Raw genomic sequence first — 25,226 nt, forward strand, 5'->3', positions numbered from 1 at the left:
ACAGCTTATCTTAGAAGATAGATTAAGGAAAGGCAAACCTACGTTTCTAGCATTTGTAGACTTAGAGAAAGCTTTTGACAATGTTGACTGGAATACTCTCTTTCAAATTCTGAAGGTGGCAGGGGTAAAATACAGTGAGCGAAAGGCTATTTACAATTTGTATAGAAACCAAATGGCAGTTATAAGAGTTGAGGGGCATGAAAGGGAAGCAGTGGTTGGGAAGGGAGTGAGACAGGGTTGTTGCCTCTCCCTGATGATGTTCAATCTGTATATTGAGCAAGCAGTAAAGGAAACAAAAGAAAAATTCAGAGTAGGTATTAAAATCCATGGAGAAGAAATAAAAACTTTGAGGTTCGCCGATGACATTGTAATTCTGTCAGAGACAGCAAAGGACTTGGAAGAGCAGTTGAACAGAATGGATAGTGTCTTGAAGGGAGGATATAAAATGAACATCAACAAAAGCAAAACGAGGAAAATGGAATGTAGTCGAATTAAGTCGGGTGATGTTGAGGGTATTAGATTAGGAAATGAGACACTTAAAGTAGTGAAGGAGTTTTGCTACTTGGGAAGCAAAATAACTGATGATGGTCGAAGTAGAGAGGATATCAAATGTAGACTGGCAATGGCAAGGAAAGCATTTCTGAAGAAGAGAAATTTGTTAACATCGAGTATAGATTTAAGTGTCAGGAAGTCGTTTCTGAAAGTGTTTGTATGGAGTGTAGCCACGTATGGAAGTGAAACATGGTTGATAAATAGTTTGGACAGGAAGAGAATAGAAGCTTTCGAAATGTGGTGCTACAGAAGAATGCTGAAGATTAGATGGGTAGATCGCATAACTAATGAGGAGGTGTTGAATAGGATTGGGGAGAAGAGAAGTTTGTGGCACAACTTGGCTAGAAGAAGGGATCGGTTGGTAGGACATGTTCTGAGGCATCAAGGGATCACCAATTTAGTATTGGAGGGTAGCGTGGAGGGTAAAAATTGTAGAGGGAGACCAAGAGATGAGTACATCAAGCAGATTCAGAAGGATGTAGGTTGCAGTAGGTTCTGGGAGATGAAGAAGCTTGCGCAGGATAGAGTAGTATGGAGAGCTGCATCAAACCAGTCTCAGGACTGAAGACCGCAACAACAACAACAACAACAATATATAAAAGCAGGTCACTGTTTCTCCTGGCAACACCAAGCCATCTTTGAGTATTACATATCTGTCCAATTAATTGAAAAACAATATAATGTTTAATGCCCCATCAACAACTAGGTCATTACAGATGGAGCACAAGCTTGAAATGTTTCAAGGATGAGGAAGGAAAGTGGCCTTGTCCTTTCAAAGGGAGCATCCTGACAATTGCCTGGAGTGTTTAAGGGAAATCATGGAAAACCTAAATTAGGATGGTCAGATGCGAATTTTAACCGCTGCTGCCGGCATGCGCGTGCAGAGTGCTAATGACTGTGCTAACTAGCTCAGTATCTTTTAATTAGAAAGATAAAGATGACATTATAGGAAACATCTCAGGCTTCCAATGAAGGCAGATTACCTGGAATACAATTGTCTATGACAATTTAAAACAGTGTGTTGGACATAGATTTGAATCTGAGTGCCTATCTTTGTGTGCACTGTATTGCCTCTTACAGCATCTAAACATCTCCCATTAACAAACTAAAAAAAACTTGTAATATGCTGCTTCTTTCCTTCTAAACACTGTTTCCAGTTTAACTTGTCACTTACAACATCACAGCAAATACTCTGTGTAGAGTTATATCTTTAACTCTCTGCTAGAATGTAGTTTTAGCAACCGTACTGAAGGTTAAACAGTGTGTTGGATGCATTGCAGTTTTCAGGGTAGTGGAAGCATAGATAAACATACACTACCGACCATTAAAATCGCGACAACTTGAAAATGGCATGCAACAAATGTCAAACTGACACACATACTAGGATATAAAATGACTAGCATTTCAGCACAAACACACAAAGTACACAGGAGTAAAAGCACAAGGAAAGAGTACACAGCACATTTCTCACTTAGAAATTGCGGTTGAATGTGGATTGTCTGTGAGAAAATTATGGTATGCCTTGTGTAAGAAGGAGAAACACCTAGCATAAGTGGAAATTTCATCATGGAACTATCATGGCCTACCAAGACTGTAGTATATGGGCCCACGATACTGCTGCTCACATTAACTGCGATCCCAAGGCTGTAGTATAAAAATGGAATTGATGGATTCAGAAAGGCTATACTCACTGCCAGGATCTCAGTCGTCATGAATGACTGGCACCTGAGAGGACAAGACATTTTTCACATGGCCATGTAGGCTCACACAGCCACATGATGTACCTTGTGTCAGAAAATGGATTTGTTTGCAGCATGTCAGGTATCCACACTGACACTGTAACAATGTATGATGTAACACAAAATGACAGCACAGTGAGCACAAGTGCAGATTTCTTTGATGCAACAGCAGACAGAGTCCCACCAGCAGTGGTACATCCAATGACAACAATGGACACAGGTGTGGCACCATATCTTTCTAGACAGGTCCCTTTTCTGCATACAGCATTACAATGGACATGTGCTTGTGTTGAGGCTCAGAAGAGAACAAGCACTGCCAGATGGCACTCGTCAGTCACGTGGCCCCATCACTTGGCACGACAGTATGAGGTGCCATTGGGTACACAACACAATCATCTCCAGTTCATACAGCCGTTAATCTGAACAGCAGTCATGACATTTCTGATATGGTAAGTCTGGTGTCTGTGCCTTACCTTTCAACAAGAAAACAAGATTGCATGTATCCTGTGTTATCCTGATCACTTTGATACAGAGTGTGTTTATTTTTTCTGGCCAACATAACTCCAGATCTCTCACCTACTAAAAATATCTCGTCATGGGTTCTGAGAGAGTGGGATGCTATCACTCACCAGCACCTACAATTAATGAACTCTGACACATACTTGAAATATCATAGAATGATGTACTTGTACCTGTCATCCAAACTTAATTTGACTTAGTGCCTAGGCTGCTCAGAGCCTCCATCTATTAAATTTTGCACTTTGTATACCGCCAAATCACTGACACATTTCATCACGTACTCTTCCTAATAAGCTCCTGTACTGTATACGCACAATCAGTTAAATTTTGTTATTTGTTGTCCTTTCTGGTGCTGCAATTTTAATGACAAGCAGTGCATATAAAAATATTTAAAAAAATATGTATCTTGGCGATCTGCAAAACAAGATAACTACTTTTTGTTAAAAAATGGTTCAAATGGCTCTAAGCACTACGGGCTTAACGTCTGAGGTCATCAGTCCCATAAACTTAGAACTACTTAAACCTAACTAACCTAAGGACATCACACACATCCATGCTCGAGGCAGGATTCGAATCTGCGAGCATAGCAGCAGCGCAGTTCCGGACTGAAGCGCCTAGAACCGCTCGGCCACAGCGGCACTACTTTTTGTGTTGTGATTTTTACCATGTTCTGTCGAGCACAGGCAGTGAAATCAATTAATGCATACACGAGTTCTGGCAAAACACCATCAATGGTGACTGACAGTTCACAACATCCAGTTGTCACAGAATAAGGTCATGGAATACTAAACCTAACTCTACACTCACAGGCCAATAAAAGCAGCACAAATTGAGCATCTAAGGCCAGATGTCAATTTTCAAACCTGATCAACAACAATAGGTAAATGGTACATAGTGCATGCAAATTGGACAACTCATATTTGGAAACAGCAGTGAAAAGAGGAAAAATATCCCTCATTGTGTAGTAACTTAGTCAGTAGAGTTCTTCCTTCATCTGCTGGTAGAATACCTGAGCACCAGAAACAGTCTAATAGCACACATGTAACGTGTGATTCCTAACTAGACAGTTGATTCTTTGCTCAATGATTGGAGTTAGTAATAAGTATGCATACAGATTTTTTGGGCACTACAATTATCAAAATACCTGAAAATCATTTAATTATTAACTTGAAAAGAGTAATGTTTACTGGAAAACTGTTCTATTTAGTCTGCATTTAAAAATAAAATAACTATGTCAATTACAATTGCTGAAGTGCTCCACAAACATTCCACCTAAAATTATTTTAGTGTGGGATAATGGAAATTTGAGGATGGAACAACATACAACTGCTGAGGTGATTAGTGTTGCAGTGTGCAACATGATCAGTAACAATGTCTTCAAGCTTGCAGTCTGCTACAGTTTGGTGGCACACATGTTCAGCTGTTAACTTATTACACCTACAAAGAATGTTGCAAAGTGGTTACAACATAAATAGTATATCAAATGTCCACTGTCATATGTGGTCCCTTTGGGTCATTCACAGAAGAAAGTTCCACAAGTTGTGAGGTTGGTAACAGTATTGGCCAAGGAATGGACTAGGACATTGCACAGGATCACACAACGGGATACTGCTGCAAAGAGGGGGAGCAGGATTTGGGGGATGTGTCTCGCCTCGAGATATGAGAGAAAGTTGAAGCTCTAGGAAATTGTTGAGTTTTATGCTGAGGAGCATTGGGTAGTAAAACAGGAGCGGAATACTGGTTAGCAGTGATATTTGGTTTCGTTATGAAAAAGATATCTATCTATGAACTAGCTGGTAAGAAGACTATGTCTGTAGCGGCTTTGGAAGGTTATCAGCACATATCGATGACTTTGTCACTCCTTTGCAGCTGCAGAACCCACAGGCACAAAGGTTGTAGGGATACGATTTTTTATGCGGAACAAATAACAGCCTCTTACAAGTAGGTTCTATTTGTGGTTAGTGTATTTGTTATGGACAAAGATTTTCATGGAACTATCTAGGGTTTGTGCTATGTACAGGCAGGTAGCTCAGTGAGGCAAGAGGGTCCATGTGAAGTGAGAAACGAGCAGAGGATAGCTTGTACATATTCCAGGGCAGACTTCCTCCATTCTTTTTTCCTTCCAGCTAAATGGGGTTCCTGCCATGTTCAGAGGAGGAGTTATCAGATAAATATCAATCTCCCTTATACTGGTATCATGAAAGATATATATTGTACTAAGTGAGGAAATTATCATTTTATTACAGCTTCTCTTTTTCTATTGATTTTGAATTTCCATTTTGTTGTTTCTGCACCTGAGACCAAGGTAACAAACATTTAGTCGGGATATAAAATATCTATATGCTGGGGAACTGTGGTAAGCAGAGAGAGATTTGCAGTCATTTTTGTTAGAATCTACTGGAAAGACACACTACAAATTTTCTCAAATGCATTTCCATAGGGGCACTTATGATCACAAGTATTTCTGTATGGAGCACCAATGTCTACATTTTGTTGAGAAATAAGGATGGTGAAATCAGATTTTTAACAATATGAACAAATAATGGTGAGAAAACTCACAGGTGCAGGTATTATTTTTCTTTCAATCTAAAACTGAAGTAATCATTACATAACTTCAACTATTTCTTTGGATTTAATTGTGAAGTTCTTGTAAGACAGATTTCATTTGAACTGTTGACCTCTCAGATTCTTTAAGTGGAGTAGATGTTCATATTTTGGAAGGGAAGTCTCATGCTATTTGAAATGTTAATGCCTGCCTGGCTAAGACTTGTTTTATATCACACATAGTTGAAGGAAACCAACTATCCACCTAGGTTGTGTTCCCCAAGTTGTGTAATCCTGAATCAATGAAGGCCTAATCGATGCCCCAGACATGACATTCTAGTGGGAAGTTTGTGTCAACATATTTCTACTATCTGGTTCACTCTACCCCTTGAATTGTAAACAAGCTTACTTTAGGCCTGTAACTAATTCACATTCCAGATGTATGGCTACATGTTCACCCACTGTGCCAGGCAGTGAACACTGAAGTATGCATTTGCTACTGAGAGGTAAACCACAAAAGATCTTACATTTCACATGTTATAATAATTAGTGCTCACAGTAGGAAGTTCAAATCTTATCTGGTAACATATGTCAGTAGCAAAATGTCGTTAATGTTTGGATAGCTACAAGAAAGAGCATCATGCATAAACTTAGCAACATTTTCAGTCTTTAAAAATTAATTTTTATTTTGTTGTCTCAGTTCTGCATACATATTTCTGATAGGACTAGTTTTGATCACCTTCTGAGTATGGATTATGTGTAATTCTATACAGATGTGATGGGTTGTTTGTGCAAATACACAGATCTGAATGTGATCAATTTTAACTAAAACAATATTCTGAGAAGGAAAGTTGCCACTCACCATATAGCGGAGATGCTGAGTCGCAGAAAGCACAAAAAGATTTTCACACTTAAAGCTTTCAGCCAATGGCCTTTGTCAACAACAAACACACACACACACACACACACACACACACACACACACACACACACACACACACACACACGACTGCAGTCTCAGGCAACTGAGACCACACTGCAAGCAGCAGCACCAGTGCATGATGGTAGTGGCAATTGGGTGTGGGAAAGGAGGAGGCTGGGGTGAAGAGGGGGTGGGATAGTATGGTGGGGATGGCAGACAGTGAAGTGCTGCAGGTTGTGTGCCAGGCAGGGGAGAGGTGGGGGAGGGGGGGGGGGGGGGAGAGTAGCAGAAAAGGAGAGAAATAGAGATATATAAATTTAAAAAATATATAAAAATAAATAAAAACGATTGGGTGTGGTGATGGAATGACGGCTATGTAGTGCTGGAATGGGAGCAGGGAAGGGGCTGGATGGGTGAGGACAGCATCTGACGAAGGTTGAGGCCAGGAGGGTTATGGGAACGTAGGATGCATTGCAGGGAAAGTTCCCACCTGCGCAATTCAGAGGCACTGATGTTGTGGGAAGGATCCATATGATACAGGCTGTGAAGCAGTCATTGAAATGAAGGATATCATGTTTGGCAGTGTGTTCAGCAACAGGGTGGTCCACTTGTTTCTTGGCCACAGTTTGACGGTGGCCATTCATGTGCACAGACAGCGTGTTGGTTGTCATGCCTACATAGAATGCAGCACAGAATTGAAAATAGTCATATCAAAAAATAAATGTTCAGCTGAGACACCAAATTAATGGCAGATTTCAAACATCAAAATATTGCTTAATCTCTCACAATGAATACACTGAGGAGACAAAAGTCATAGGATACCTCCTAATATGATGTCGGACCTCCTCTGCCTGGTGTAGTGCAGAAACTCAACATGGCATGGACTCAACAAGTCGCTGGAAGTTCTCTGCAGAAATATTGAGCCATAATGCCTCTATAGCCATCCATAATTGCAAAAGTGTAGCTGGTGCAGGATTTTGCGTAGAAATTGATCTCTCAATTACGTCCCAAAAATGTTCGATGGGATTCATATCCAGAGAGAAGAGTGGCCAAATCATTCACTCGACTTGTCCAGAATGTTCTTCAAACCAATCCTGAACAATTGTGGCATGGTGATATGGTGCAATGTCACCCATAAAAATTCCGTCGTTGTTTGGACGCATGAAGCCACAAATGGTCTCCAGGTTGCCAAAAATAGCCATTTCCAGTCAATGATCGGTTCATTTTGACCAGAGGACCCAGCCCGTTCCATGTAAATAACACCTACACCATTACTGAGGCACCACCAGCTTGCACAATGCCTTGTCGACAACCTGTGTCCACTGCTTTGTGGGGTCTGCACCAAACTCAAATCCTACCATCACCTCTTACCATCTGAAAATGGTACTCAGATGACCAGGCCATGGCTTTCCAGTCATCTAGGGTCCAACCAATATGGCCACAAGCCCAAGAGAGGTGCTGCAGGTGATATGCTGTTAGCGAAAGCACTCGCATCGGTCATCTCCTGTCATTGCCCATTAATGCAAAATTTCACTGCATTGTCCTAACGGATATATTCATCGTATGTCAAACATTGATTTCTGCAGTTATTTCATTAAGTGTTGCTTGGCTATTAACAATGACAGCTCTATGCAAACACCATTGCTCTTGGTTGTCCATGGTGAGAGACAATGCCAGAAACTTGGTATTCTCGGCGCACTCTTGATACTGTGGGCCTTGGAATAGTGAATTCCCTAACGGTTTCCAAAATGGAACGGCCTACATATCTAGCTCCAACTACCATTCTATGTTAAAAACCTGTTGATTCCCACTGACAGCCATAACCACACCAGAAACCTTTCCACATGAATCACGTAAGTGCAAATGACAGCTCTGCCATTGCACTGCCCTTTTACAACTTATGTACATAATACTACCTCCATCTGTATATGTGAATATCACTATCCTATGACTTTCATCACCTTATTGTATATCAACAACAGTGATTCTTCAGTCTAGTTTTTGTACCTATCAACACCCAATGTCTCAGATATACTGTGAATTATTACATTTACTTCTTCCATTATTTACATTACCCCAAAGATTTTTCATTATCACATTTGATATCTTTATGTACAAAGAGAGGACCAATGCAAGGAAATATAGGCATGATACAAGATAGCTCTGCGCAAAGGATAACATAAACTGAAAACTGAGCTCAAGATTTTCCTGAAGTGTGGGACTGTTTTCCGACAGTCAAGAAAAGCACTTAATGGAAAAGTGACCCAGCTGGCTGATCAGATTACAGATATTATACAGTAACATAGGAATTTCAAAATACTATATTTTAATTGTCTTTGTGGGTCAACTGCAATTCTACATTTCAAATTTCTAAGTTACATTTACAGGGAAAATGTTTTCAGTAACACATTTCATTCTTTATACAAAATGTATTATATATATTCAAGTGACTGGAATTCATTAGTTACAACTGTGCATCAGCTTCCTCTGTTTTTATTTTCTGTTTTTCTCCTTTATTAAACTTTCACAGTGTATTTAGTGCCAATACCTGTTTAATGTTCAATTTTGAATAAAATAACATAATCATCAAGTTCAAGAGTTATTTCACAGTCTGTTTAATGGAAATTCATTTCATAAAATCTGAGAATATCACATGAGAGCATCACAGTTAAAGAAAAATATATGAACAATTTGTATTACAATAAATGCATATTGCTCTTTTTTTATGAGAACTGCTTGTAATGAAAAATAAAATTTATGAGTGGCAACACGTAGACAGTCACAGATTTATAAATTGCTTGTAGTTTTCGTATGATTATTTTTACACACATTTTTTTACACTGCAAATGAGAAATGAAATGTTAATATTGTGCACTATAAATTTTATGAACCAACAAAAGTTGTCAACTGTGCTGTGTTACTTTTGACCACGTACTCTCTGAAAAATTGCTGAAAGCTAAATACGAAAAAATATTTTTTACAGTATGGATTAATGCCCTATCAATCATGAGGTCAATGGAGATGGAGTACATACTTCGTGTGGCAAGACGGGGAGTTGATACCAGCTGTTTCCCTTTCAAAGCATTATTTTGCCTTGACTTATTTACAGAACCCATAGAAAATCAAGGTAATCTGAATCCCACTCCCTCAAATGCAAATCTGTTGCTTTAAAGATTACAGTTCTTTACTTCAGTGTTTGCTTACTAAGACTTTTATCCTTTTCTCTTGAACGTTCCTCTGGGTAAAACAAGATTTAAATGCTCAAAGTCCACTGGTATTCCTGTTCAATATGTAAAAGCGCATTAAAACAATACAACCATTAGACACAACCTATTAGATTGTTTGCTTGTGTGTGTGTGTGTGTGTGTGTGTGCATGAGAGAGAGAGAGAGAGAGAGAGAGAGAGAGAGAGAGAGAGAGAGAGAGAGAGAGAGAGATCCGCCTGTTTACTGGTTTGATGCAGCCTGTACATATCCTTGCATATTGACACTACCAGGTATTTTATGGGATGGCTGAAACTACTTTTAATTAAAACTATACAGGCTGTAACAAAAAGATATCGCCAAACTTTCAGGAAACATTCCTCACAAATACAGGAATAAAATGTGTTATAGGGACATGGGTCCAGGAATACTTTATTTCCGTGTTACAGCTCATTTACTACTTCTCTTCATAATCACATCAATCATGGAAAACGCACAAACAGAACGAATCAGCATTACATGAAACACCTTCTTATATGAAATGTTCAAAATAACATCCTGGTTACATTTGGTTAGAATGTACAGTAAGTTCTAATTCTTAGGTCTACCATCAATGTTGGTTGCTCCAATTGAATGAAGGTAATTTTGAAATGTGATTAAGTCACTGCTTGTGTTGACATTGGAAGTGTACTCACATGCAGGGTTGGCAGATGCCAATTTGCTGTATGGATTAGCAGATGGTAGTGGCTGTGGCGCTCACTGTTTGTATCAGGAGAGCTTTCCAGAACAATAGAGCAGTAACATGATGATGACTGAAGCAACTGATCATCCTTTCAAGGATTATGGGACCATTTAAGCCTATCCCTTGTGATTAGGGGAGGCCTAGAAGGATGAGGACAGCTCACCTGGAGAAGGAGATTCTCTGTGCAGTTGACAACAACCCTAAGACAATTAGCTGCAACAAGTAATGTTGACCACATGAATCTCTGGAAAATGCTACATGAGAACATGCAGTATCCACACCATGTGTGCAGGTGCTGTCAGCAGCTGATTTATCTACACATAAACACTTCTGGGAGTGATTCATTCAACAATGTGTCAACCCTCACTAAAGTGCAAATGTACTGTTCACAGATGAGGCTTTGTTTCAATGTAGATGATTGATTTGGTTAAAAGTTGTAGAAACTGTGCTCTAATATGAGAATAAAGCATTTAGAACCCATGTCCACATATATTTTCTTCCTCTATGTGTGAGGAATGTTTCCTGAAAGCTCAGCCACACCTTTTGCATTACACCGTGTATATCAATAATTATACCAAAACTCCAGTCTTGATCACATGTGATATTCTTGCTATATAATTGGATAACATTTCCTCAATGACAGTTAACATTACCTGAACCAAGATACGGCCTGTAACTAATATTATCTACCAAATCATTGGAAGCAATAGCTGTATCACACTTTTCTCAGACTACATCTGTGTCTGTGGATGGATATTAATGTAAATAACACACTATTTTCTGTTTCTGGAAAATAAGTAATCTAGTAAGAAATCTGGCTAGAGATCTCAGATGAACACATTTCCTTTTATAAGTGCCCTATTGGATCAACAGATTCTCTAAAAGAAAAGAAATGCTGAATCATTAACATGACTATATGTTCAATCTGGCTGAAGGTAGGGAAGGAAAGTAGTTATCACATGAAAAGAACCAACCTGATATTGGCACAACTTGAGGTGAATGAGGAAAATAATGAAAAACTTAACTTTGAAAGGAACAGTAGCAATTTGTTTTCCCACTTCTCAAAAATGAGTCCATTGCTTTTCCGACTGCATCATCAAATTTGGAATACTATCTCTAACAGTTCCCGCTATTTTGCAAGCTACTAATATTTCTGTTCATAATGTTCATTCTGGTTTGTTACTGCTTACTAGGAGTCACATTTCCAAGCTTGTTCTCAAATTACTGTCACTTGTGAAAGTTTATAGTCCGTCATCTGATGTCTTGTGCAACTTCTTGTTCATTCATTTCAAAATGCAAACACATATAATGCCTGTTAGACTAAGCTTCAACTAGCATCAGAAGAAAGTGAACGAGTCACGTAACTTCTGGTTGGTCATTCAGTGGAGTCTTAGTTGACAATGTTATTTCCTGTTCTCAAAGTTTAATACACCTTATGCTGACTCTTTAGTTCAGGATGTGGTTGTGTATCTAGCTTCTAAACAAGAGTCCAGGAAAAAACAACCCACTCTGATTCTAGTAAATGCAAGGTTCTTCACTTACCTCAGTTATTTGAATCTGCACAAGCCATACAATGAGCACTTGACACTGACTAGTCAAATGCGTAATGTACATCTGATGTTAACTTAGGTAAATAAAAAACGCATTGGAGACAACTTTGTTTTCTAACTGAATTGAAGACAGGTTAAGGTATCACCGATATATCCCATGGCACCATCACATGTAAGTACAAATAAGATAATTACAAATGTTGTTACAAACTCACCACAATGGTTAGAGAATCTTATAAAAGGGATACTACTAGCTGCAAACTATTTAATGACATTGTAGCTTCTGATCTACCTGGGTGCAATACCTAAGCACCTGTTTAATGGCTTAGAGGGCTCAAATATAAATTAATACAAATGTAATTTGCTCCACTGGAGCATCCAGTATCCCGGCCACATACTGAGTAAAGGTAGTCTCAGGCCCATATCATACCCTGTCGAAGTGTTTGATAATCTCTCCGCACACATAAAATTGAAGGTGCTCCAGTTGTTATTGTGCAAGGTAAATTACAGCAAATATTTACAAATTCTGTGCAGTTATCACATCCCTTCAAGCAGATTTCAAAAGAGAGTCAAATTTCAGTGGTCCACCAATAGTTAGACAGTGTCATTAGAGCTAAAAAAATGTTTGAAGTCTGCTCCCTCCTGCCCAACTTTAAGGCAGGAAAACATTTAGTTCTGGAACAGATGATTCACAATTCAAGATATGAGCTCTTCTCTCAAGTACATCCCTCGACAGCATGGAACAACTGGTTGGATATCCATCTAAACCACTAACAGTGGCACAGGTGAATTATAGCCAAATATAAATGAAGGCATTGGCTGTAATCTACAGTATCAAAAATTTAATTTGTTTCTTAAAAGGAACAAAATTCTACCTGCTCGGAATCCACATGCCACTAATTTTGCTTTCTGGTGTCCCAGCTGTTCTTACCAAACAAGATGGTGCAACAACTGCAGTAGTGGGCACTGTTTTCGAGCAATTACCATTATGAGATCTGCTATCAGCACAAAGCTCAACATAACAACAGTAAAGCCCTGTCTTGTCTAAAGATAAGTCCTGATCATAAGTTCAATAAGTAAAGGGTACTCACACACAACAGGCCTATGATAACCCAGGAGATAGAGCACTGCATCCATATAATAATTGTGAGTGCGCGGAAGTAATTCCCCATCACATGCTATTCACACCGTAGGGCATCACTTGATTTTGGCGGGTACGTACTCACCCCATATGATCAGACAAGTGTATGGCTCCTTCCACATGGCTAAGGAAGCATGGCAGTTAGCTAGGTCACAAAACAGTGAGAGGCCAATGGATGAACACTGAGCCTATGTACATCCGCATTCTGTCCACATGGTCTTGGCAGTCAGAGACTGTGGCCATGGTTTGTTTGAGTGTATTTTATCTATCCTGATGATGGCCTGTCTGGCCGAAAGCTTTGACAGTTTTTTTGTTCCACCTACCTGCGACTCAGCATCTCCGCTATATGGTGAGTAGCAACTATATTGCCACAAGTTCTAAAGTCAAAATGCCATATGGTTTGTTTTTCCCTGTATAGTACTAAAATTACTGTCAAGATATGTTGATTAAACGGGAACTAAAGCAGAGATGAGAATTGGATTCAATTATTGTGCTCTTGAAACATGAGCTATATATGTTGTGCATATAGCCTATCATGGTCTAGGTAGGTCACTACTGTGAATCACATAGTGTGTGGAAAGAAAACTCAATGGCCAAGGAGGCAGTAGAGAGCAAAAATTCGAACTGCAAGTAATGTGAACTCACATCAGTGACAATGAATAAAGCCAGGAACATCTTAAACTGTAATACACAACCCAAGTTTCAAGTTAAAATCCACATCTAGAAACATAAGTTAAAAAGTTGCATTTGAAAATCAGTGCACAGAGGTTCAGTAATGAGACACGAACTCCCAATCCACCTGCTTAAACCAATAATTACTTCCTGTTGAGGGCTTTAACAGCCATTTGCTGCAATCCCCAGAGCTGTGGTTGCTAAAGGTGGGACTACACACCATACAATTAATATTGTTGCAACTCTATCAGTCTCCCAGTCTGTCTCCATATCACTGAAGTGGTGGGATTTATAGATCTCCATTTTATAACCAGCCCATGGATTGTGATGGTGTCTGGTGTGGGATTGAGACTGGCAACACAGGGAGTCAGGGGAGGCAGGCATCCCTGCCAACAACTTGATAACAATTGCTGATGTGGGCAGGGCCTCCAGCGCTTGTTCCCGCAGCATGAAGGGGACTTCTACAACTGGGATCGGTGGTTCAATCTCCGTACACTCCCAATAGATCATTATTGCCTTTAGTCTTAGGGTGGTGGACCTATGGCACTGTAGGACATTGTATCCAAAGGCTTGGAGGTGACAAGCTTCAGCAGGTACTATGATGACATCTGAAGACAGTGGTCTGGACCTAGGCTAGCTTAAAGATATAGTTAACACTAGTGTAGAGGTATATTCAACAGTAGTGGTGGGTGTCATAAGGTGGTTACTAGTTCACTGAAGAATTCGTGCTGGGGATGTAAGATTATGTCTCATGAGGTGCTCTTGTCTGCCATCAGCTCCAAACATTTGGCACCATTTATGACCAGAGATGACCCCTCAAATCCACCCTCTTGCAAGTGTGAACCCAGACTAGATAGACCTTACTACTGGAAGGGCATGGCTGTGAGAACTATGCTCGCTGGGGCAGCTGCAGGAGATTGGAAAGGAAAGGATATTGTTTGTGAGCCTGTGCAGGATATTGGCTGGGCTGTGGCTGTGTATAGAATTGGATCAGTAGGAAATAAGGAAGCACGTCTTGGTTTCCTCAGGGGTCAACCATCGTCATTTTGTCCAGTTAATGTCTTTATGGTTATGCCAAACCCCAGTGCTCTACAGTTTGATGAAACGTGAAAAGGAGCAGTGGTCAGGTGTGTTACACCATTCCTTTGCCAAAACAAACAGTGACATTGTCAGATACAACGATTTGTGGCACTCATTTTGTAATGAAGGTAACTGATAGTGCCTGAAATGCAGTCATCTCTTTCTTCGACATAAGAAAATTTTAAAGAAGTCTTTAAACTGGGGATTCACTTTTTGTTAATGTTGTAACATGTAAAATTTACAATCCTCCAAAGCAATATGTGCTTCATGTTTGTCTAAAATCGGTGTCATTTGTTTTTACATTTGGATTATCACGCATTGTTAGTCAGCAACACTAGATACGACTGTTTACAAATAATAATATGTCATCTTCTACTGTAGAGTAGCCTATCTAATTTTGTAAACAGCTTTAGTGTGAGGGATGGTAATGAAAAGTGCTTATTCACAAAAATCTCCCATAAATGTTTCAATGAAGTCATTGCCCTCAAATCATCAATCATGATGCATCAAGTATAAGAAACATTCAGTTCAACTTCCAAGAGAAATAGAGAAAGAAAATAAATATGATACAAAGAAAAATTAAGTTGCAAGATGGAATTAAAATATTTACTTATTGACATACGGATTACATAAAGCAATACCAAAGCATGAGCTGAAGCAAATAGTGTTCACAATGTGCCTCCTCTCTCACCAAGCATGTCATCCACAATACGATGCATCAAAACAATGGGAACATCAATCCTATGACAATGCAATAATCACCTTTCCACACCAGGTGATGGGTCACATAATCTATTACAAAGCTCTACACAAGAGACATATGGGATATAGTCAACATACCAGCAGTGAGCAACAAATAACTGAGGAGTGTATATCTGCCATTATACTCTGGCGCAGGAACTGAATAAAGTAATTTGGAAAAACATGTGCTATAGTGTGAATGTTTCCAGTACGATCAGGGTCAATAAAAAGTTGGCATTGGACAATATGGTTCACGAATGAGACAGAGTTTCACTTACCGGTATCTATGTCAATGTATACTTTTTTCCTGAGTCATTTAAAAAGGTGTACTTTATAGGTAAATAATAATTCTGTGATGTATAATACGTCAGTTATTGATACACAAGTGCAGTTATGTGAACTGAAATAAAGTATAACAGCACTTTTTTATATGCTACAGTACACATCAAGGCTCAGATTCAGCCCTATGTTTCAGTTCACTTTTACTTGGATTGAAATAGTCTAATGAATGTCAGCAAAGTACTGTTATGAGTGGAAGATAAATACAAAACAAGAGGAAAGTGGTGACAGCCACAGGAGGAAAGGGTTCTTCATTTCCTATACATGCTTGAAGTGAAGTCTACATTGCAAAGACAACACAGACAGCAAACAGATGGGAGTCTGATAAAGAAGAACCAACTCATATGTGTCACATTGTTTGAAAATAAATATGCACCTGATGTCAGATTCACATAATACTATATGGCAATTAGTGCGATCATACCTAATGTACTGCGCAAAAGAATTTTGTACCATGGATTTCAGTTATGAGATGTACATCCATTCAAGTTATGTCATTTAGTTTTATTACAGTACCGTAAGTGTATGTGGGTGGGTGGTGGGAAGTGTTTGTGTGGTGTGGAAAGATGTCTGCCAGAGTGGATTAATTCTCATGTAAATGTACAGGGTGTTCATTTTAACTGAAGACATTGAAATATGGATGGAAACAAGTTATAATTCCAATTTGTTTGTCTCGGGGTGGGGACATCCAAGATACCACACTCGATCCGCCACCCCACCGTGTGCGTGGGTTGTGGGGGCCAACTTTGAACTCTTCAATGGGAAATCCCATTTTTTATTGCAGATTACAATTCTATGGCAAAATCTACATATGTTTTGTCTGAAGCATTTTCTTTGTTTCACCACAGATGGCACAGTAATTGGAGAAATGGAAAGAGGTCCACAATCGTAATTTACAAAATGCTACTCAATGGCCCATGAATATCCAATGGCATGTGGGTTCATTGGTTTTGGGGTTTGATGGGGGCTAAACATTGAGGTCATCAGTCCCTAGTTAAAAAACAGACATACTTGTAAAAGGCCTATACACTAAAAGCGTAACCTCTGCACCCAGAGGGAGGGAACACCAAGGGGTACAGAGCTAAAATGAACACCGCAGTAACACAAAATAGAGGATACTTAAAAGGAGCAGAGCAAATAGTTGACTAGAGTAAAACAGACTACAGTGGTTGATGATGGATCAGGTAAAAAGTCAACCACTCATCTACAAACGAAGAACCTCCAGCTGGAAAGTGTTGATAGAGGTACCAACACAACTTGTTACCATAAAAGACACTATTTTGGTATCCACGTCACAATTAAAAGTCGCTGGAGTGGGTGTTGCCTGAGAAATCACGCGAGAGCGCCCACACTAGAGCGAGTGATAAAACCCAGTTGCATGGATAAAACGTAAAACTGAGTCAGCTGTAGAGGCATCACCACCGAGAATTAAAGGAAGTGCAACTGGTAAATTAAAGGACTGACACAAGGGGGCTAAAAGGCGGCAGACCATCAGAAGATGGACCACTGTCAGACCTGCATCACAGCGACACTTGGGCGGGTTCTCACGACGAAGGAGATAGCTGTGGGTCAACCGCATATGTCCAATTCGGAGACGGCAGAGAACAACTGAGTCCCTACCCATGCCCCTCAAGGATGAGTTTCAGACGGCCGTGGACGACTTGACCATGCGGAGCTTATCTGCCGTGTTCAAGACAGACCATTCAGAGCTCCAGACATCGTGGACCTTGCGATGTAGGGCTGACCGGAGGTCTGTTTCCACGAGACCAAGCTCCAGGGGTGGCGAAGTGGTGGCCTGCTTGGTCAACCGATCGACACGTTCATTTCCTGGAATGCCGATGTGGCCAGGGGTCCACACAAACGTCACTGAACGACCACACTCAGCGAGAGCAAAAACAGCATCTTGAATACCGCGCACCAAAGGGTCCTGAGAGAAACACTGGTCGAGTGCTTGCAATCCACTCAGGGAGACACTGCATATGACAAATGACTCCCCAAGGCAGGAGGAAAGGTGAGCGAGTGAAGGCATGTGGGACCCCACCTCCATGCTACAAGGAAAGGGCAGGTCAGTACTTCATAATTTGTAACTGGAAACCCCCATTCGCAACACTGTATTGCTTTGACATATCGAACAGGGGACTACTCAACATGCCACCATGGCCATGTAGCGAACTATATTTCATAACAATCTGTAAACTGCGACCAGAACTCACGCATCGTGCAGAATGTGGCTCAAAACACTACAATACTTGCACAATGTTTATTGCCTTGTTTATTTGGAGGATGGACGTGCAAGTGGATGATGAATGTTGCAACCACAGAAGAAAAAATTGAAATGATCCTGATTTATGGAGAAGGTAGGAGAAATAATGAGGCTGCTGTTCCCTTGTATGTGGTGCGATTTCCAGAGAAAGCTTGCTCTCATTTGTTCTTTTACAAGGTTGCGAACACCTTTATGTCTAATGGTAGCAAACAGATTGGTGGAAGGGAACAAAGCAAACATGTTACAGGAGAAGCTAATGAAACAGTTGCACTATTAACAGTGCACCACAACCCATGAATATGTACCTGGCAATTACATCACAATTCCAGTATGTCTGTAGGTAGTATTGTCACAACACTGCATCATCATAAGTACCATCCATACCACATCTCACTGTATTAAGGACTTCATGGCGCCGATTTCCATAACTCAGTAGTTTTGTGAATGGGCACGTAAACAAATGTAAATGATCCCTATGTTCTTTGCTGAGGTACTATTTTCTGATGAGTCTACATTCACAAACTATGGCAGTGTTAACCAGCATAACATGCATTACTGGAGTGTAAACAATCCCCACTGGTTATGGCAAGTTGACCACCAATGTCCTTCATTTGTCAACACATTGTGTGGCATCATGGGGAACAAACTCATTGGTCTGTATTTTATCAATGGCACGTTGAATGGACACAAATATCAAATGTTTTTTGAACAGGAACTACCAGTACTACTTCAGGATTTGACCTGAACATTTGACATCGTATGTGGTTTCAGCATGATGATTGCCCAGGACATTATGCAATTGAAGCATGGAAGTCTTATACTGTGTTTACACTGGTTGGTGAATCGGCAGAAGTGGCGCTATTATTTGACCCACTAGGTTTACACATCTGACTCCGCCAGATTCCTTTTTTTGGAAGTATTTAAAAGATAAGCTGTACCAGCAAGTGCCAACAGGTCGTGAAGACATAGTCGACTGCATGAAAAATGCCTGTGCTGACATTCCCACGGATATGCTTCTGTCCTGTGCACGGTCATTTGAAAAGTGCATCACTAAGTGTACTGAAGTTGGCACCACTATATTTTAACACTTACACTAATTGGAAAAGTGCAGTAGCATTTGCCTTGAGCCACGGACACAGTGGTGCACTCAGTAGTCCCTGTTAAATATGTTGGAGGAATACAGTGTTGTGAATGAGTTTTCCATGGGCCATTGAGTAGGAGGTCGTAAATTACAACTGTGTACCCATTTCTGTTCCTTCGATTACAGAGCCACCTGTGGCAAAACGAAGAAAACGCTTCAGACAAAATAGATGTAGATTTAGCTACAGAATAGTAATCCGCAATAAAAAATGGGAGTTAACACTGAAGATTTCAGAGTTTGCCCCATTACCCACACACAGGATGAGGTGGGGGCTCAAGTGTGGTAAAACTGGATGACCAAGACAAACAAATTGGAATTATAACTTTTTTTGATCAAATGTGTAGTTTTCTAGATATTTCAATGTCTTTAGTTAAAATGAACACCCTGTATAGTCAAAGGAGCATAATATGATAAATTACATTCTGCTGGTGTCTGGAGCATTGCACAATATCTGAATGCAGTCACAGGGTCTGTAAAGTGCTCATCTTAACTGATCACACTGGTACGACATTCTGTGTGAGAGGACAACCAAGAAACTGCAGCTCTTTGTGATATGATGATCTTCTAAGGATTTGAAAAAAAAAAATAATTTTGGATAAATAATTTATACTAACTCAGAATTGTGTATACTTCCTCATTGTTCCCATTACTGGTTTATTGTTTTGAATAAATACTTAAGAATAAATTAGTTTAGCCATAATACGGTAGATATACTCTACTTATGAAGAGCATTTAAACTAATAATTTTCTTTGAAATTCTTTCCATCCAAGTTTATTACAGGGTGGTCCATTGATAGTGACCGGGCCAAATGTCTCACGAAATAAGCATCAAACGAAAAAAACTACACAGAACGAAACTCGTCTAGCTTGAAGGGGGAAACCAGATGGCGCTATAGTTGGCCCGCTAGATGACACTGCCATCGGCCAAACAGATACAACTGCGTTTTTCTTTTTAAATAGGAACCCCCATTTTTTATTACATATTCATGTAGTACATAAAGAAATATGAATGTTTTAGTTGGACCACTATTTTCGCTTTGTGATAGATGGCGCTGTAATAGTCACAAACATATGGCTCACAATTTTAGATGAACAGTTGGTAACACGTAGGTTTTTTAAATTAAAATACAGAATGTAGGTATGTTTGAACATTTTATTTCAGTTGTTCCAATGTGATACATGTACCTTTGTGAACTTATCATTTCTGAGAACGCAAGCTATTACAGCGTGATTAGCTGTAAATACCACATTAATGCAATAAATGCTCAAAATGATGTCCGTCAGCCTCAATGCATTTGGCAATACATGTAATGACATTCCTCTCAACAGCGAGTAGTTCACCTTCCATAATGTTTGCACACGCATTCACAATGTGCTGACGCATGTTGTCAGACGTTGTCGGTGGATCACGATAGAAAATATCCTTCAACTTTCCCCACAGAAAGAAATCTGGGGACATCAGATCCGGTGAACGAGCGGGCCACGGTATGGTGCTTCAACGACCAATCCACCTGTCATGAAATATGCTATTCAATACCACTTCAACCACATGTGAGCTATGTGCCACACATCCATCATGTTGGAAGTACATCGCCATTCTGTCATGCAGTGAAACATCTTGTAGTAACATTGGTAGAACATTACATAGGAAATCAGCACACATTGCACCATTTGGATTGCCATCGATAAAACGGGGGTCAATTATCCTTCCTCCCATAATGCCGCACCATACATTAACCTGCCATGGTCGCTGATGTTCCACTTGTCGCAGCCATCATGGTTTTTCCGTTGCCCAATAGTGCATATTATGCCGGTTTATGTTAGCGCTGTTGGTGAATGACGCTTCGTTGCGAAATAGAACGCATGCAAAAAATTTGTCATTGTCCCGTAATTTCTCTTGTGCCCAGTGACAGAACTGAACATGACATTCAAAGTCGACCCCATGCAGTTCCTTGTGCATAGAAATACGGTACGGGTGCAATCGATGCTGATGTAGCATTCTCAACTTCAATGTTTTTGAGATTCCCGATTCTCGCACTATTTGTCTGCTACTGATGTGCAGATTAGCCGTGACAGCAGCTAAAACACCTACTTGGGCATCATCATTTGTTGCATGTCGTGGTTGACGTTTCACATGTGGCTGAACACTTCCTGTTTCCTTAAATAATGTAACTATCCGGCAAACGGTTCGTACACTTGGATGATGTCATCCAGGATACCGAGCAGCATACATAGCAGCATACATAGCACACGCCCGTTGGGCATTTTGATCACAATAGCCAAACATGAACACGATATCGACCTTTTCCGCAATTGGTAAACCGTCCATTTTAACATGGGTAATGTCTCACGAAGCAAATACCGTTCACACTGGCGGAATGTTACGTGATACCACGTACTTATACGTTTGTGACTATTACAGCGCCATCCATCACAAACCGAAAAAAGTGGTCCAACTAAAACATTCGTATTTCTTTACGTACTACACGAATAAGTAATAAAAAATGGGAGTTCCTATTTAAAAAAACGCAGTTGATATCCGTTTGACCTATGGCAGCACCATTTAGCGGGCCAACCATAGCGCCATCTGGTTTCTCCCTTCAAGCTAGACGAGTTTCGTTCTTTGTAGTTTTTTCGTTTGATGCTTATTTCATGAGATATTTGGCCCGGTCACTATCAATGGACCACCCTGTATATTTTTGCTATTATTGAAAAATAATAGAAATAATGATAAGTAGGACTTAATCTTAGGTATATTCAGAAAACAATATTATTATTACTATTTGCTATGGCACACTAAATTGCTAACACAATTCAGGCTTTAGGAAGTATTTATGAAACTACACCACCTTTATTATTAGCGAGTAACAAAATGTTAATATCTACATTACTACAGTCAATTTATTTTAATCTACAAACAGATAATACTTAATATTTAGTAACTGTTTTCATTAATGGTTGAGATGATGATGATGATAACGATATAGTGATGTGGGCGCAGAAAAGCCTAAAAGCTTAGGATGGAGTCCAGACACTACACAAAATTTTGAAAGTTTGACCACATTCACCTTGTTATCAGCTGAATTATAGGGCAGAACCCCAGCTAAATTTGCTTTATCACAAAATAAAAGGTACTCATTTATAATGTGGCCAACAGAGGAGGAAACCACGTGTTATAGTACAGTACCCAATCCTTAGGCAGGTTAGAGCCACTTCATACCAGCAGAGTGACTGGCATGAGGAACATCACAACCTGATAGCTGGCTTTGTCATCTACAGCTTACTGTCCCTCCCTGCAGCCACTGCTGCTCCCAGAGTTGCATACATTGCCAACTCACCAGTGAAGTGACAACGTGCAGCGGAATAATACCACACTGTTTCATGTCATGTTCCCTGCAGACATCCTTGGCAGCTTTGTCTATTTGTTCATTTACCCAAATTCCCACATGTCCTGGTACCCAGCAGAGTGACACCCGCTTCCCACAGTGCTATAGGATGTGCAGTTGATAATGTATTACCTGAACCATTTTCTCTGCTGGCTATAAGTGCTGCAATAATGGTACTGTACTATGGGAACTGGAGCAAATGAGAAACTGTTTGCTTTGAAGACACCTCATCTGCCGCACTGCTTCCAGGATCGCACAGAGCTCTGCAGTAATTACAATATATTCGTGGGAGAGGTGAATCCTGAAGACCAGGTTGGGGAACACTACTGAACAGGCAGAGTATTCCCTTTGTTTAGGTCCATCAGTGTACACAGCTTTAAAACTGTGATGCCTACTAAAATGTTAAAAGCGGATACTGAAATGTAAAATTGCAACCTTTATATTTTGTCAAGTCTAAAATAATTCTGAGTTTCTGTAAGGGCCAAGGTGGACATTTTCTCATTGTTGTAAAACTTAAAAATCAGCCACATCCATCTCTAAAATGCAATCCTTTGAATGAATTCATTGCTTGTTGTATTTATGAAAAAGTCTTTCCAATGGTGGCTGAGCAACTGTATGGTATGCACATGTATTTTGCGTATCAATCATTTTAAAGGCTTGTCACACCATGGGGAGTCATTGCTTGATGTGAAGCGGCAGATCACTAGCCTCAAGACTTCGTACAGGATTTGTTCTAAACACTTCATTGGCCAGTGAATTGCTGCATGGCGCGCCTAGTCCAACATTTTTAAATAAGATGGTTGTGCACACCCATACACCCATAACCACATCAAGATTGCATGAAGACCCTGTACACCTGGAGCAGACAAGTTCGGCCTGCTCCTCATGAAATGCAGCAAAGACATTTTCAAAAACTGGGTGCTATTTAGGGACTGTCTTTTCAGGACTAGAAGGTGAGGCAACCTTGCAAATTTAGAAGTAAATATGAAGCCCAAAAACCTCACTGTGTCTTTAAAATTAAGAGGGGTGTCCCTCCACCTCAACTCAGGAAAGTTTAAAATAAAATGAGAATGGTTAGAAAGAACATACATAGACCGCTCAGCAGATAAATTAAAATCCCTCTTCTCTGTCCATTCCTCGAACCACTGAATACCCACTTGCAACTGACAAGTTATTGTTGCAAGGCTTGAGAAGTAACAAAAGCCAGAGAAGTCATCGGCAAACAGAAAACAATGGACAAGATGTTAACTACCAACATGATACTGTTAATAGCTGTGAAAAAGACAGTCACACTTACAACAATACCTTGAGGCACACTGTTCTCCTGCTCAATGTTATCAGAGAGGTTGTCACCAACTCAATACCTAATTTAGCTTGCTGAGAGGGAGGACCACATAAAGATGGGAAGACATCCTTGAAAACCCCCATTCATGGTATTCCCCACAATGATAACATTTCTCCAAGTAGTATGATAGGAATTTTAGATGTCAAAAAATATACCTGTTAAGCGATGTCAGCACTGGAGAGCCTTCCAGGAGGGCCAGGTTATCAAAGGTGGAACACTGAAAACAACTAAGGAGCTGCCCAGAGTCTAACATTCAGACAAGGCAGCAAGTGAGCACCCATCCCAAACTCTTAACCATGCTGCTAATGAGGGCACACTATGGTAACTACTCAGGTATGGACAGTTCTTCCTAGGTTTTAAAAGTGAAACGAAATTTGCTTCACATCATGAATCAGGAAAGTGTCCTGACTCCCAAATGAGGTTAAAAGGGCAAGGAGGATTTGTTTGTTTTGCCCTGTGAGGTGCTGCAACATACTATAATGGATCCTATTGTGCCAGGTGACTTGTGACGAGCTGCAGGCAATGCAGAATCCAACTTCCACAAGGAGAACAGGCAGTTGTATTCTTCACCACTGCATGCTGCAGCAGAAATGAATTCCACATTTTGAGCCATTACTGAATTGGGTGTAGAATGGGGGGAGGGGGGGGGGGGGGGAGTCCACTCAATAAATACTGACATTCAACACTGGTCTTTGCAATTAGCTCCAAATGCATACGGCTGGAAAACATTCACATTTCATTCTTGGTTTCAAGAACAATGAAACGGGGATTTAGTCACAAAAGAATTCCACTGGTACTTGATTTTTGCATATATGTCCCATAATTAACCCAAAAACAATTCTGCTATAGAGTTTTTACAGAAGGGCAAATGGTTAACACAGAAGTAAACATTATTTTGCTATCCTCAGAGCAATAGCATGGCTGAAAATGTTCAAATGGTAATGGTGTTAGGGCATTCTGACGGAAGAGTGGGATGAAAAGTTAAAAGATAGGGTTTAATGTCTTAGCATCGTTAAAGCAATTTGAAACGCACTCATGTTGAATATGAATCCAACGTCTCTCGAACGTCTCTCCAATGTCTCAACCATTATACTATATCGTTTGGTGTGAAGGGTGAAAAAAATGTTAGATGCAACCTTACAAATTATTATTTGTCCAAAAACTAGTGAGATAAATCAGGAACTGCACCGAACCTCAACTGTTTGGCAACAGAACATCTCTTAATGGCTGGTAGCAACCACTCAAAAACATTACAAATAGCTGCTCCCTAGTCCTCATGTAACAAACGATAGAACTATTGCTGAATTTGTTACATGAATTCCAAATTTTCTCAGAGTGCAAGGAGTGA

At 40.0% G+C, this 25,226-nt stretch overlaps 1 protein-coding gene across 1 annotated transcript in view; it reads right to left on the minus strand.

The window, feature by feature from the left end:
• The window catches only part of LOC126482317 (uncharacterized), a 429,037-nt gene that overhangs the window by 384,265 nt on the left and 19,546 nt on the right, over positions 1-25,226 (minus strand). The gene's annotated exons all lie outside the window — the stretch shown is intronic.

This window comes from Schistocerca serialis, chromosome 5 (assembly GCF_023864345.2).
Source record: "Schistocerca serialis cubense isolate TAMUIC-IGC-003099 chromosome 5, iqSchSeri2.2, whole genome shotgun sequence".
Classification (NCBI taxonomy): domain Eukaryota; kingdom Metazoa; phylum Arthropoda; class Insecta; order Orthoptera; family Acrididae; genus Schistocerca; species Schistocerca serialis.